The 10,042-nt window shown below is 39.2% G+C and overlaps 1 long non-coding RNA gene across 1 annotated transcript in view; it reads left to right on the top strand.

Moving 5' to 3' along the window:
- LOC125635297 (uncharacterized) overlaps positions 1–10,042 on the top strand; it is a 46,978-nt gene that overhangs the window by 713 nt on the left and 36,223 nt on the right. Inside the window, exon 2 of the long non-coding RNA XR_012668108.1 lies at positions 35–157. This is a non-coding gene — a long non-coding RNA (uncharacterized LOC125635297). The remainder of the gene's footprint in view (positions 1–34; positions 158–10,042) is intronic.

Here is a 10,042-nt window from a genome sequence, read left to right as displayed (position 1 = left end):
TATTTTAAGGAAATCTCTCTCTCTCACACTTCAGATTTTGGAGACTGCAAGAGGAAATGCTGCTCAGTCTCAATCTGGCCTCTGGCATTGGTGTTTGGAGGGGTTTGGAGAGCTGTCCCAGTGTCACTGTGCACAGAATTCTTTCTCTCAGTTTGTGGTGAGATAATTTACTACTGTGATTATTCTGGGTGTGGATTTATAGGTTGTGGGTTTTTTTTTTTTTTTAAAAGTTTGTATTTGTTCTTCTCAGTAACTCGCATATTAGTGTTTTAAAGGTTGGGCTGGTGTCCTAGTCTGTGTTCTGTTTCAAAGGAGGTAGAATCATAGAATCATAGGTTTCAGAGGAACAGCTGTGTTAGTCTGTATTCGCAAAAAGAAAAGGAGGACTTGTGGCACCTTAGAGACTAACCAATTTATTTGAGCATGAGCTTTCGTGAGCTACAGCTCACTTCATCAGATGTTTACCGTGGAAACTGCAGCAGACTTTATATACACACAGAGAATATGAAACAATACCTCCTCCCACCCCACTGTCCTGCTGGTAATCATAGAATCATAGAATCATAGAATATAAGGGTTGGAAGGGACCCCAGAAGGTCATCTAGTCCAACCCCCTGCTCGAAGCAGGACCAATTCCTGCCCAAGGTTGTATGCTTCGTTTGTCAGAAGGGTAGTGTTGAGACTTGGTAGTAATGTTATATAGCATTAGCTTTTTATTTGGATTTGATTTTTGAGCTTTAGTACTTTTTGGTGGAGGGATGGACAATATGTTGGCACCAGAGCTCAATGCATGTTCCTGTAAATAGATTAAGAGAGGGAAATGACTCAGTTCTGCTCTGAAGCTATTTATGTTGGTGTTTCAGTGTGCATAAAGAAGTAAAGAAACAGATTGATAGAGCCAGAAGAGTTCCCAGAAGTTACCTACTACAGGACAGGCCTAACAAAGAAAATAACAGAACGCCACTAGCGGTCACCTTCAGCCCCCAACTAAAACCCCTCCAACGCATTATTAAGGATCTACAACCTATCCTAAAGGATGACCCAACACTCTCACAAGTCTTGGGAGACAGGCCAGTCCTTGCCTACAGACAGCCCCGCAACCTGAAGCAAATACTCACCAACAACCACATACCACACAACAGAACCACTAACCCAGGAACTTATCCTTGCAACAAAGCCCGTTGCCAATTGTGCCCACATATCTATTCAGGGGACACCATCACAGGGCCTAATAACATCAGCCACACTATCAGAGGCTCGTTCACCTGCACATCCACCAATGTGATATATGCCATCATGTGCCAGCAATGCCCCTCTGCCATGTACATTGGTCAAACTGGACAGTCTCTACGTAAAAGAATAAATGGACACAAATCAGATGTCAAGAATTCTAACATTCATAAACCAGTCGGAGAACACTTCAATCTCTCTGGTCACGCAATCACAGACATGAAGGTCGCTATCTTAAAACAAAAAAACTTCAAATCCAGACTCCAGCGAGAAACTGCTGAATTGGAATTCATTTGCAAATTGGATACTATTAATTTAGGCTTAAATAGAGACTGGGAGTGGCTAAGTCATTATGCAAGGTAGCCTGTTTCCTCTTGTTTTTTCCTACCCCCCCAGATATTCTGGTTTAACTTGGATTTAAACTTGGAGAGTGGTCAGTTTAGATGAGCTATTACCAGCAGGAGAGTGAGTTTGTGTGTGTATGGGGGTGGGGGGGAAGTGAGAAAACCTGGATCTATGCAGGAAATAGCCCGACTTGATTATGTAAAGAGTTGTCACTTTGGATGGGCTAGCACCAGCAGGAGAGTGAATTTGTGTGGGGGGGTGGAGGGTGAGAAAACCTGGATTTGTGCTGGAAATGGCCCACCTGTTGATCACTTTAGATAAGCTATTACCAGCAGGACAGTGGGGTGGGAGGAGGTATTGTTTCATATTCTCTGTGTGTATATAAAGTCTGCTGCAGTTTCCACAGTACACATCTGATGAAGTGAGCTGTGGCTCACGAAAGCTCATGCTCAAATAAATTGGTTAGTCTCTAAGGTGCCACAAGTACTCCTTTTCTTAGTGTGCATAGAGGACTTGTTTGCAGAGCTTTAGATACAAGGTTTGTATCTGTGTTTTGTTTCAGTTGGTGTAGTTGGATGTTGAAGTTCAGCCCCATATATAGAATGATTTGAATAACTTTGTTGAATAGTTTTGCTGTTATTTATGTAGTGCTATTATATTATTTTAATGCTTCTTTAGCCTATATGGGATGCTGCCTTGTAACTTTATTGTGAGGTTTAGATATGTACAATTTAAGGTATATTCAGTTTCTTTATCGCTGTAATAAAAAATTCAGTTATGGTCATGGTTTGAGCTTTTAATCTTTTCCAGAGTGACCAATGGAGCCCATGTTTTTGCTTTGTTTCTAGCAAGTGTAAACTCTTTTTTTCAGGGACTTTCTGAGTGAGAAGTCATACAATAGACATTATGTGCCATCTTCCTAGGACATAACATAGATAGGCATTTTTTTCAGTTATTGTGGCTTTGTTTAAGAAATGCTTTAGTAGAGGCCTTTCGTAGGTCATTGATATTTATAATGACAAAAAGTAGGATTAAGATTGCATCCTTTTTTAGCCTTCTTTCTTGTCTGAAAGCCTGTTTGCAGGTTGTTGTTGTTTTAATTTACGTTTTGTAGATTGGTACATGGATTTGGTTATCATATCTTTTCCAATCATTTCAATTTTGTAACCATTTACAGCTCATGGCTGGGTACTATTTTAAAGTCGACAAAGCAGGTACATATCCCTCTACTCTCAGTTTTTTACTTGTAGGTTTATGGTCTTCTGTCTGTTGAAGATGTAATCAGCAACTTGTTTCTCAGGGAGGAATCCAATCTGTCTTTGTGGTGTTGCTCAGGTATCTGTCACATTCTTTTATTGGAGATGTCACTGGATAATTTTTTAGATGTTCTTACACAGATGCCTCTGTTTGTTTTGGCTTGAAAAAATCTTAGCTTTTGTGCATTAAAGTAAATAGTGAGTGACTAGAGACACTCCCTCCCCAGGTAGGTATGTCAGAAGAGGAGGGAAAACAAGAGTTGGGAGAGAGAGGAATGTTTGGGAAGAAATTCTCTCCCCTCCTCCCAAACACATAGGTGGGAGATAAGCAAAAGTTTGGGTTAGAAGGAGGCAGACTTCACATTGCACATACATATATGGAGAGAGAACTCTTGCCCCGTCCTCCAGAGGGAAAGTTATTGTGAGAGGTAGTCCCTTCTATATGCATGGTGGGAGCACAGACCAGAGATGGGGGCCATTGCCCTCCCCCCTTTTTTTAAACAGGCCCCTACTGGCATCATGGAGGGGTTGCCGGGTCAAATTTGAGTGTGTGGCATTGTGACCCCCATGCCTAGTGAATGAGGTTGTAGCACCACTTTAATGTAAGCCAGTCACTCTTCCATTAGGATGGCTCCTGTCTCCAGGCCAAATCTGAGTGAGTGGTGTTGCGACTGGGTTGGAGGCGAAACACAGAAGTTGTGCCAGTTTAACTAAAATTGATTTAACCAGTTTGGTTTAGTTAAACAGTGCAACCCTCATACATGCACTCCGGTCTACAACTGGCCATATTAGTTTCGCTTGCATCAGTAACTTTTAAAAAACAATTTTATTAAATAGGCACAAAGCCTGAGACGTTACTTTCCATTGTTCCCCCTTACACATGTGCATGCACACAGGAAGAGAAAGAGGAGGTTGTCTGATGTGATTGTGAAGTGTATTCATTTCAGGCTAATTTTTACATATCTAACTTAATTTCAGGACACAGGCTATTCCACCTTCTTTTAAAGTATGTTCTAGTCACTCAATAATTACAACTATAGTTCAGTTTCAGTAAAACTCTGTTTCCACTTTTGGGCTGAAACTTTCCATGCCTGAAGTATAATCAAAAGTGAACGTTTTGTGCATGTGAGATATTTGAGAAAACTCCCTCTCATCCTTTTCTTTTCTTTGCAAGTATGAGGAAAACATTGTCACGCCTTTTTTTTTTTTATAAACACACAGAGAACTCTAAAATGACTGGACCTTGAAGCTTGGTCTGTAAATAGTCCTTGGAGAGAAGCATGTTCACGATCAAGTTGGAAAAGAATTGGCTTGAAAATAGTAACAAATGTTTGGAAATAGCATACTGGGCATGCAGTTTAAAAAAAATTTCACGCAAACTGAGAGTATGCGCTGTTAATTTGTGCCTTTCACAAGTATGCACCCTTCAATTAAGTTAAATAGTCATTGGCTGGTGCCTCCTACCTAGCCTCAGGGGTTCTCAGGATAGAATTTTTGGTGTCCTCAGAGGGCGGCCACCAACTCTTGCTGGTGGCCACTCTCACACTTTTCCCTAAAATACTTAATTAGCTTTAGGAAAAAAGAAAAGGAGGACTTGTGGCACCTTAGAGACTAAAAAATTTATTTGAGCGTAAGCTTTCTTGAGCTACAGCTCACTTCATCGGAATACAGACTAACACGGCTGCTACTCTGAAACCTGTCTTTAGGAAAAAAATAAATATGCACATATACACGTCCAAATCATTGTAATATTTATTGCTAGCTAATAAGCCTGTTGTGAAAAGTGATCTTAACAAACATACAAGTATCACTTTTCACAGCAGACTTACTCAGCCCCGGCAAGCCTGGGGACAAATTAAGCCCTGGACTGGGGGGAGAGGAGGGCCGAGGGAGGCAGTAGGGGGCTGCAGACTGAAGCCCTGTGGCTGGAGGACAGAACCTGAAGCTGCGCAGCCAGGAGCCCAGCGCTGGAGCCCGAAGCCCCGCAGCCAGAGCCTGCCCCCTGAAACCTCAGGGCTGAAGTCCAAACCGCTCCTGGAAAGGTGGGGAACTCACCGGCTGCCTGCTTCTCCAGCGTTGTGTCCCAAGTGTCTTGGGAGAGAGGAGGGGGACCTCTGCTGGCAGCCCCAGCAACCAACACCAAGGCGGTGCATCCAGGAGCACTAGGGAGGGGAAGGAGCCGCTGCTTTGCTCTCCTCCTGCCCATAACAGTCCAGGAGGCTGTGGCTGCAAGAAAAGCTCCTGGTGGCCACGGTGGCTGCATTTGAGAAATTCTTAGCTAAATGGCTATTGCATGTTGTACTCTGACAGGTTGAATATGAAGAGCAGGCACCATCTGACAAGCCTGACTCCTAATGTTTCATCTCTCAGGGGACACTTTCTGTACCATTGTTATTTTTTTCTCTTAAAAAACCTTATTTTTTTAAAATAATACATTCAGACAGTGCATGGGGTCCAAAGTTAAAATCACAGAAAGTCTAGCTGGAAATGCACAAACAGGATTCCAGTTAGTAAGTTATGTTCTGCATAAAGTCAGTGATGTATCTATGACTTATGTTATTAAATATATCCCATAAAATATATGACAGTCTATAGTGCTGGTGGTGCATTCTTTATTGCATTTCTTGACTGTAATTTTAACTGTACAACTTTGAGTGTTGCATGAACACTTGAGGGTTTTTTTCATTTAATTTGTGCATACAATGTCCTTTGTATAAAGTATCGCAGAATATGTCATAAATTTGAAACATTGTTACACCAAACAGAAGCAAAAATCACTAGCTAAAAAGTGTGATAACACAACAGTTCATGTCAGCTTTATTTTCCTTACCTGGTGAAATACTGTGTCTAAACTTTTTCTTCTGCGGATAGAGGATTGATTTTGTCTTTTCAATGAGACATTTCAAACTTTATTTAGGATACCTTTAAATCTCCCACATTGTATTGCTGAGCAGCTTGACAGACCTATTTTCCTCACTTTCAAAAATAAATTGTTACTTTTCTCCTAACTTACATATTTTTAGATGTTTCTCTTATCTTGTCACTTGCATTGCTCCTGTAGTATGGAAAGGAAATCTTTTTACTGCTTCAGCAGGTGACAGGCAGATGTTTTTGTCAAGAGGGCACACCCTGCTTTTATTAACCTTTATTTTGGTCACACCATGCATGTCCTCTTGCATTATATTAACCCAGTCTAACATATCTGCTCTCATATGTGGTATAATCATGTCCATGTGTTTGGTGTATGTTGAAAAGATTGTCAAGGGCACCCAGAGCCCTAGATGGAAGCTCTTTCATTATAGTTTGTAAACATCAAAATAAATGTGGACCTGACTGAATAATGAAAAATATTATTCAATAATAATTTATTCAGTAGTGGAAGGAAGAAAGGTTGAATATATCATTCAGATTTTATTTTACCCATTGTAGGGCTGGTGAAATACTGAAAAGTGTGTTTGACGCTTTTCTTGGCATAAAATATATGCAGAGTTCATCGTATAAATTATTTGTACTAAAAATAAATTGAACTGCAGAGGTAATTTTAGGTTAACAGTATAACTGCACAGTTGGCGTACATCCTGGTCGAAGTCTAACACTCTTACTTTTGGGAGACCTGATGTGGAATATTTGCTGTCTACAAGTGGGCAGGATCTCAAGATACCCTGTGAATAGCACATTGCCGCATAATGCAATGCTGTGCACTTGAGTCAATACTGATTCAGAGGGAAGAGGGTGGCCTGCTAAGGACATGCTTCAAAGCTTATTGAAGTCAATAGGAGTCTTTCCTTTGGTTTCAATAAGCTTTGTATGAGGTCCTAAACAAACCAATATTATTTCTTTAATTGCCTGGAGTTTCCAGCCCTGATTCTACTATAATGTCTGTAGCTTGTTCAATAGGGAATCTAGAGTAAACTAGCACTTCTATGAAGGTTATTTCCCCATAGAAATCTAATTTACAGGTTAAATTGCCCACAAACTTTCCCACTACACTTTTCAGACTCTTCAATAATATACTTCTGTGCTCACAGACTTCCTTTTAATTAGCAGCTCTGCCACCCAATCAGCACCTCAAAATTTACACCTGCTATAGTAAATCCTGTCAGAATTTAACTGATTATAAGTGGTCCCTCACTTATCAAGTGTTTCATGTCAGGATGCTGCAGTCTTAGCAGAAAAGAAAAGACAGTTGCCAGTGTTGCTATTTAAACTGCAAGCTAGTCCATATTTTGATTTTATTCCCCCCCATCCTTAAGTGACTTTCCAACTGAATTTCTGTCATTCTCTATAAATGCCTAAGACTTTCCTGAGGCCTTCCCTCAGACGTGATTAAAGATACCAGCCTTCTGCAGAATTTAAATGAAGATGGTCACAAAGCTTGTTTTTTGGGGGGTAGTGAGCCTGCACTATACTAGCTAAAGTCAGTGGTTTTAAGCACTTAGGAAAATCTGGCCTATAAGAGATTAGAGCTTCATCTGTTTGTATGTGTTTTTAAATACATGAAATCAACCTAAAATGATATGTCTGGACAAGTGCAATGTCTGACATAATATGTGACTCTTAAAAAAACAGCTACTACTTGTTCTATGGTATTTTGGAAGGTATTTTGAAGACCACCTGTCAAGTATGTAAATAAATGCAGAACTTTTGTGACTCTTGCAAAGAGTTTCTACATATTTTGTCGATAGAACCAAACTCAGATATTATCGGTGCCCAGAATGTTAAACAATTTACTAGCCAACTGACAAATCACTTTCTTTTTAAATCCTAGACCTAGAACTTGCTTTATAACATTTTCAGATGTTCTAGTTTCCTGTACTTTCAAAGAGAAGGGAACTTCTGTGAGTAGATAAAATGCTGCATTATTAAAATGGCAGACATACAGAGAGGACAGCAATGATAGTGAATAATGAAGATACTAAAATAGTGACAGGTATCTTTAAAACGTTTGAAAACTTCTTTGTGTGCATATAATACAATGTTTCCCTAACATATATCCAACTAACTATCAGAGTTTTTCTTTAAGGAAATTTAAGAAACGAGTCAGGATATCCAAACTCAGGGGGCCTATGCACACAAACAGGAGAGAGCCCAATTTGACTCTTAATTCCAGGATGCTTGCAGAGCTGGCAGACCAAAAACCAACCTATCAGCCTTTTGCTAATCTAGAATTTGCTGAGAAACCTTTTTTTTTAAAGCAAAACTGTACTTTAACTTGTGTGCAACATTCACATAGGATCATCTCTTTAATTTATTTGAATGTTTAATTATTGTAAAATAAAATGTTTTAATTTCAATAGACAGTGCTTTTTCTGGCCAGTGAACTTGATTTGTGAGTGCATGTGCAACTGCTGAAGATCTTACAGATTTTAAAGAAGGTAAATAATTAAGTGCTAAGTTATACTCTATTGATAAAGAGCTATATGATTATGGTAATATTACATACAAATAATAAATTTAGAATAGCAAAATATTATGGAATTATGTTCTAGAGCTTGTGTTACTATGTTTAAGGGTACAAATCAGAAGTATCTTGTTTAATTCTGGTCATTCATATATTGACTGGACAGTTGCTAACTTTTTATTTACAACTGTTCAACTGAAAAGGCTTGAACTGAGCAAAAACAAATATTTGGTTTTCATGTTAACATATCCTTCGTTATTTTTATTCATCTGGTAAACTGAGCTGCTTCTCCAGATTTTTTCCATAATAAGATTTCATAGTTGGCCACCAACTTATGGTCTGGCACATTAACCTTCCTTTAGCTATTGGGCTGTTTGAGTTCTCCTTCAATGTGAAAGATGGCATAACTTTTTCAGGATTACTTCTGGGTTTACTATTTAACCATTTATTTATTTTACCAAGAATTCCCACACTTAAAAAAAAAATCTAATGGTATGTCTGGGGTCTCAATATAGATTGAACAGAACCAAGGACTTTTTCAGAGGAAAAATTGGGGGGGAAATTTTTAGGCCTCCATTTGGAGACAGAGAAATATCTTTACCATTTTAAGATACAAGATCTTACTGGAGCCCATAGTATCAATTGTTCAGCTTTTAATTGCAGCAACATTTCAACTCCCTTCTTTATTTCCTATCCCAGTTGCCAACATAAACTGGTCACGCATCTAAGGGCTTGTACACGCTACCAGTTATGTCTGTATAATTTATGTCACTAAGGGGTGTGAATAAGCCACCCCCCTGAGTGATGTAAGTTACACCGACCTATGTGCTGAAGCACTCCCGCCAACGTAGCAACTGCCTCTCGCCGAGGTGGTTTTTATTATACCAACGTCTCCTGTCAGCATAGAGCGTCTTCACCAAATGCGTCACGGTGGCGCAGCTGCGCCTCTGTAGCACTTTTAATGTAGACTAGCCCTTGTTCTTTCCCTGGCTGTTGCAACATGTTGGCCAGTTCACTGCCTTTAATTGTCTGTCCTCTTCGCTATCAGTCTCAATCTTTTTCTGTAATTTAAAACTGCAAACAATATGTTCTGAAGCTGTGATGATTTCTAGTAATTGTGCTACATTAAGTATACATTTCTACCTTTGTCTTTATAACAGAAGGGAATAGCTATAATTGTCCTCTTAAGTCAGTAATTTTTCCATTGTTCTATATAACCTGCAGTGTTTTAAGGAAAATGTACTGAAGTGCACTACTGTCCTATCCTCTGTAGTGCTGTATATTTTGTTACTCAAAACTATTGCTTTTTTGTGTGAAATGGCAGTAACTGATTTCTATGATTCTTGCTCTGGTTTCATTTATTGGCCTTCATTTTCAACTAGCATGCATTTCAGTGTGTAAGAAATTTTGAAGCCTGTGGGTAATCCTGGATAGGGCCTGTCACGTGCGGTAAACAGGAGCACCCATAGGTACAATTTAATAGATTATCAGTTTCTAAAATGATAGAACAATCCAGTTGGATATTAAAAAGTAACTAAAATATTTAGTAGGAGAGTCCATCGAGTTTTGGTCATCAGAAATCTGGTAGAGAAAACTGATGCAATTATAAAGGAAAGAAATCTAGGGTTAAGATTGAAATTTTGCTGTTGAAGAGGCACTGTAAATAATTAAGTTCAATGTACCTTTCTTTTAAATCGATTTTCTGAGAACACACCCTGTAAAGTAGAATGTCTTCTAATCTTAAAAAAATCTGTTAGGCTCAAAAGAGCAACTCTATCAAACATGCTCAGGTCTCCCTTTTCTTTCTGTG

The sequence above is a fragment of the Caretta caretta genome, chromosome 1, assembly GCF_965140235.1.
Source record: "Caretta caretta isolate rCarCar2 chromosome 1, rCarCar1.hap1, whole genome shotgun sequence".
NCBI classification, from domain to species: Eukaryota; Metazoa; Chordata; order Testudines; family Cheloniidae; genus Caretta; species Caretta caretta.
The sequence above is the reverse complement of the archived record's forward strand: the minus strand, read 5'-3'. Positions and strand labels throughout refer to the sequence as shown.